Raw genomic sequence first — 6000 nt, 5'->3', positions numbered from 1 at the left:
AAATGAGAAAGCATAATCGGAGCCTCCTGTCCTGACATAGAATTGCTAAATTTGATCAAGATGCTCTTGGCTCGGAAGAATGACTATGCGTTTAATCTCTGACTATACGTTGAAAACAACGGTGTCCATTGATGGCTTGGAAAGACGGCCAATCTGCCTGATTGAAAGAAGCACTACTAGTCCATATGTGCTGTCACTGAAACAGAATGTATCTAATTTTATAAAATATAAATATGTCCAATGATACAGGCCATTCGTAATTTAGAATGCACCAGTTCCCCAAATGTTCTACCAGAGTTATTGTGTAGGTTCCGCAAACAAGCGGCAACTAAGGCGAGGATGTGGCGCAATGGCCAGAGCTGCCGCCTTTGTAACTAGGGAAGCACGTTCGAGTCTCAGCGTCGACTCAATAACCTGTGATTCTGGGAAAAATCACTAAATATCTCCGTGCCTACAAAAATGAACGTGTCCTTGTGTAATCTAACTGGTGTTCATATAAAACGCAAGAAAACCTAACTGGCTCATGCAAATCGCTCCACTACCTTCCGGTCGATTTCGCGCTATATAAAACTGCACAAAACTTGACTCTTCTTTTGGTTATGACAAGTGTGCGACAGTGCTCTTTGCACCTTCCTCACTTGGCAGCTCTGAAATCTGTTAACCATTTCCGGTGTGAGAGTTCTGAACATATCCGTCATCCGATCGCTTGGAGTCCCCGTTGTCGCAGCCCTTTCCTTTGCCAGGGTTTTGTACGCCCCATCCCACTTATTTGGGGCAGATGTTTAGTAATCCCACCTTCTCTAACACTACGAAAGAGAGGTCCTGGGATATAAACCCTTGCCTGATAGGTTACGGCTGACGGGCGGCTGTCATACCTCCTACCACTCAATGTACAATTCCTGGACAGGTACGGACTTGTATCTTTCAATTATCCTCTCATTTTTAACTAAAGAAATGTGGCCAAGGGTGAGTCAACGCCCTCCACACATTTATTTTCATCTCTCCCCAGAATCATCTTTTTCTACTATAAGGTCCGATGCAGTGATAAAAATAGAGAACGGACCATCCTTTTTCAACGTAGCGCCGCCTCCTCCTCTCTGATTACTTCGGCTAGTTCTTTGCTGCGCACGCGCGCCCGCCTTTCGCCTGCGTGCCTCTAGCAACGTACAGCGCGTCAGGGGCCTCGGGCCCTCCACGGGATATAGAGGTGAGGTGACTGCGAGGGCTTGAGTAGGGGAGGAAGTCATGTAGCAACTATAAAGGAATGCACTGGGGTTGTTGGGGGTGGGTGATGGTATTAGGTTAGGAAGTGACCCTTGCAGGGACTCAAAAGTGAGCCATGCAGGGATTCAGGAGATCAGACCTCCCACCCAGCCCTATGAGAAAGGAAGACTTGCAGAATTGATGGGCTCAGGCGAGTTCTGCAGTAATGTAGGGACGGGGGTGCTGCCTGGGCTGAGGTAGGAGTCCTCAGAAACTGGATGTTGGAATAAAAAAGCGCTTAGGTGTTTGAAGTGGGAGGGAGAAGGAGGGCGGTACCGACAGAAGTAAGAACAAAACACTTTGCAAGGAGTGAAATAAACACGCCTCTTGATATGAACTGGGAAGTTTCGAAACATTTTATGAAGATAACATAGTATTTCAAAATTCTGTATTGCAATATTGGATTTGCACCACATTCCTCTATGCAACAGTTGCTCTTGCAAGTACGCTAAGGCTAGGTCTAGCCCCTCGCTGCTAGGGTGAGACTACTTGAAAAGCCAGGTCATCAGTTTTTTGCTCAACTTAAGAATTGAGAATGAGGCTCTGGTGTGTAACGGTAGGTGTTCTGCGCTTCAGACTTCTGCGCTTCAGACGCAATGTAGGAGAAGGCTCAAACTAATCTGGCTCAGAGTATGCTTGAGATGTGTGCAAGTAGGAGTCCGGCTGGGCAAGTGTGTCTGGTGGGTTTGTAAATATGTTGTGTAGTGCTTTGTAGGTGTGCATGAGTTTGGGCTGTGCTTGTATGTGAATGGGGAATTGTTTGATATGTGGTGTGTGTGTCATGGGACGTTCAGAATGGTTCTGGCTGCTGAGTTCTGAATGGTTTGCAGATGTCTGTTAATTGTTTGCGGATTCCCGTATTTCAGTTTGCTAGTGACGATTTTGGTAATGTTGGCTGGGAGCCATTTGGAGATTTTCCTTGGCATCCTTTAGGATGTGGAATCAGGTTTTCAGTGTGTTTACATGGATTGTCATGCAGAGTTTGTGGTCCGTGATTAGCCTGAGGTTCTAGGCATTGATGTTGGAGCTGGGTGAGGGTCCTAGTTCTGGTGGCCACCATATGGAGTCCCATGGTGAGGTTTTCTTGGCAAAGATCATGACTTCCGTCTTGTCGGTGTTAAGTCTGAGTCCTTTGGATTTCATCCAGTCCACGTTTTCAGTCATGCGGGCTGTGAACTTTGACAGAGACTCCAGATGGGCATCCTCTCATATTCACCTCAACACTGTTGCTGCACCTTTTGCTGATAGATACTGTATCGCCCTTGCCATTAATGGTTTTGTTTAGAAGAACTTTATTAGGTTGTGCTCTTCTCAATAGTGCTGCCAGGATGCAATGTGTAGTCCCAACCCTTTACAACAGGGCTAATGCAATTTATATTTGCCATTCCCATCATATATTTGCAAGAAAAGTAAAAAGCCCTAAAAAGGGGTACCAAGAATTCAGACGCATACACTTTGTTTTTTCTTTTTCTAAGAACTACAAACAATGACCCATTTTAATGCTACTCAATTTATCGACCTTGGCAGAATGAAAGGCTTGGGTGACCCTACCAGGATTCAAACTCAAAATGTGCAGGTCTCAATTCTGTATCGAGTGCTCATTTCACCGAGCTATCTTGCCAACATAAGCTGGACAGCGATGTATTTCTTATAATTGAATTACCGGCGAGTTGTTCATTGGGTTTAGAAGCGCTGCCCATCCTGGTTGTGACCACAGGCATGCCATTACCCAGCACTTTGACTAACAGCAGCTTCTATTCTGTCTCCGACTTCGTATATATAACCCTGTTTAAGTCAGCAGCGCTGCCGCCGTTTCGGTGCTCTGCCTCCAACATTATCCGTGACCAGAGGCGAAGCACTTTAGCTCCAGTTTCTGTTCAGTCGACTGTAATGAGGTCACACGGCAAACGGAACAGTTCTGTTAGGAGAGCGAAGTAGACGAGAGAGATGGCAGCTCCGTGGGAAGAGAGTGGGGGAAGGTGCGCAGCGTAAACAAGAAAAGGGCATGCAGAGAAGGCACGAGGCGTACAGCGACAAGGAGGAGATAAAGAAAGAGAGAGAGAAACCTGGGGGGAACAAGTAAAAGAGAAAAAAAGTAAAGAAGAGAACAGGGTCAAGAGGGGGTGAGTAAGTGGAGGAAAAGATACACACGGAAAATCCAAAGCCGGCGTCAAATGGGACTGAAATGAAATAGGAAGAGACCGAAAGGACAAGTAACTACCGGAACAAAGAGGATTAGAAATAAAGTACAGAAAACAGGGAGATAACAGATTGGAGGGGGTCACAATCACCTTTTAAAAAGCGCACACATTTCTGTTGGTCGCATTCACGCACGCCGCTCTGTATCCGAATTTTGCACAACTTTCAGTCTAATGCGTGCCAGGCGAGAACTTTTTACCGTTACTAACTGATTTCCGGAAATAAACTGGCAGACGAAGGCACAAGGTGTAAAGTGACAAGGAGGTGACAGAAAGAAAGAGACGGGCAGACAAGCCCGCAAGTGGTGCCTGCGAGTTGTGCGCACGCGTTGTAAGGAATGCAGGAAACCTGATCCAGATTAGATGGCACCCTGCGCGCCACTGCTCGCTCCCAAGACACCTAAGCCAGGGGAGTGAAAGTTTTGACGAAAGGCAGGACATGCACCCGTCTTTGGCCGTTTGCGTGCTTTCATTATTGAAAGCCACACGCAAAGGCCAATGGAATGTGTGGGAGAAGGCTCTTGGAAGCCTCTAGTTATTCCAAGAGCCCTCTCCAAGGGCAGCGCATGTGCGCTCCGCTAGGCGAGACCTAAAAAGGTGCTAGAAACAAGTGTAAGTCTCTTGGGCTAAAGCGTGAACCTTGTGCCTACCAGTTGAATCCCTTCATCGTGACGTCCCTGTCGCTGCCCGTCTCTCCTTCCCGCCGCCGCGTCTGGTATCCTCGCGGCCGCTGTGTGGAGGGAGACTACAGCTCCCTGGCTCCCCAGTACCGGAAGCTGTCATACCACCACCCGCGCCTGGAGGCGCTTTAAAAACAACTCTATCCCCCGCGTCGCGGGAACGCGCGCGGGCAACGCCGGGCAAAGGGCGGGCCGTCTGTGGCCGGCCGGGGCAGGCCGTGGCTGGGCTGGGCCACTCCACTAAATCATCCCGCTATCTATCTCGTTGGGAGGCTGTACGTGATCTTGACCCTCCGTGAGTGTTTCCGTTGTCCCTGTTTACAGGTGATCTACATATGACTGGACACTTTGTTCATGTATAGCTATTGTTATCATCATCTCGTACTGTAATATACTAAAACTGTGACTTTACTTCTGTGTTACAACTATCATTGTGATCGGGGATCATGACCGCACGTATTACTAGGCCCAGAAAATCAACGGTGGGCGGTTCAGTGAGGGGGACCTTGGATCTTTTTATAACTAGAGCAGCATCGGCTCTGGAGCACGAAATAGCCATTACAGAACGGCGTCTGTCTTCCGAACCTCTTTATAAGAAACGCTCCTCACTGGGTAATATTCAAAGGGCCATTACACCACCCCCCAATAAAAGGAATAAAATAGACCAAATACATGACTTCAGTACTCCTATGGAGTCACAAGATCCAACCACTCCAAACAAAGGGAACGTAGAAGATTTGCATTCTAGTTCATCACTTGAAGCTATTAGTGTTGATCCGGTTCCAATCATATCTATAGATGACCCTAATGGTCCAATATCCCATAAAACCTGGGTGCTTTCTGTACAGAAAAACAAAAAGAATAAAAATGGGATCACTCAGGTTGGGCGGCCCGTTAAAGTACCTAAGAGGAAAAATACCTCTTTAGCTACCTCTAAACAAAGAATAGGGAATATCACTATTGATAGTTCCCTAACATCGCCTAAATCTTTGAAAGAACTAATAGGCTCGATGGAATTACTAGTGAAATCATTGATACTGCCCCTTTTAGAGAGAGTAAAAAGAATGTCTGCTCAACTTGAGTCCATGGAACGAAGTATTAAAACCAACACAGAAGTGACCAGGGCTTTTACTCAAGTCACAGACCCAAAAACAACAGACCCTAAACCTCCCCAAGAACGATCGGGCGACAACTTACCAATCCAACATTCCCTAGTAGGGAACGAAGCTCTCCCAATGACTCCCCGGATTCATAATAAGCCTAGTATTAGACCTAGTGAAGATCGAGAGACGGGTAAAGATAAGATTCTCACTGAACAGGAGAAACAATATAAACTTATGAGTAGACCTCTTCCAACTAACGACATGATAAGGGGTAAACAACAAATAATAGATCTCCCCCCGGAAGCGGCTCCTTACGTGGTAGTACTTACAGGGGTACCGGAATTAAATGGACCAAGGATTGAGGGACAGCAGGAACTTAAGAACAAAGTGATCCATTGGTTAGGCTGTAATAGACCCTTGCCGGCCCATATTGATGGCGAAATTCTTAATGTTAGGAGACTATGGTGGTTGGGACACAGACCCAAGGATATAAGAGGCGATCTCATTATTATTAATTTTAGAGATAGAAATGTGGTTAGACACATGGGTGATTGGCCGAGGGAGAATGGAGGAGATGTAATTTCCACTCGAGATTTAATTTATTTTTATCCTCAATCAATGCTGTCCAATTTCCATAGAGTCTGTCCCCGACTTGGCTGCAGCAGAGAACTACCTAGCTATAGTCTGCATATCTCGAATCGATACTCCGCGCTTTCGGGACTGGAAGCTGTGGATTGACGTCCCACCCAGGTCCAC

The 6000-nt window shown here is 46.7% G+C and overlaps 1 protein-coding gene across 10 annotated transcripts in view; it reads left to right on the top strand.

Annotated features, from left to right (window-relative positions):
* Positions 1-659: 659 nt before the first annotated feature.
* The window catches only part of TMEM39B (transmembrane protein 39B), a 253297-nt gene continuing 247956 nt past the window's right edge, over positions 660-6000 (top strand). For 2 of the 10 annotated variants that reach the window (XM_085648449.1, XM_085648444.1), the window contains exon 1: positions 1090-1207. The gene's annotated coding sequence lies outside the window, so the exon portion shown is untranslated. Of the gene's footprint in view, positions 908-1089; positions 1208-6000 lie in introns of those variants that run through there. The other 8 variants (XM_085648447.1, XM_085648442.1, XM_085648445.1 and 5 more) reach the window with 6 other exon arrangements.

Source organism: Triturus cristatus, chromosome 3_2 (assembly GCF_964204655.1).
Source record: "Triturus cristatus chromosome 3_2, aTriCri1.1, whole genome shotgun sequence".
In the NCBI taxonomy this organism is placed as follows: domain Eukaryota; kingdom Metazoa; phylum Chordata; class Amphibia; order Caudata; family Salamandridae; genus Triturus; species Triturus cristatus.
Note: the sequence above shows the minus strand (reverse complement) of the source record. Positions and strands in the feature narration are given on the sequence as shown.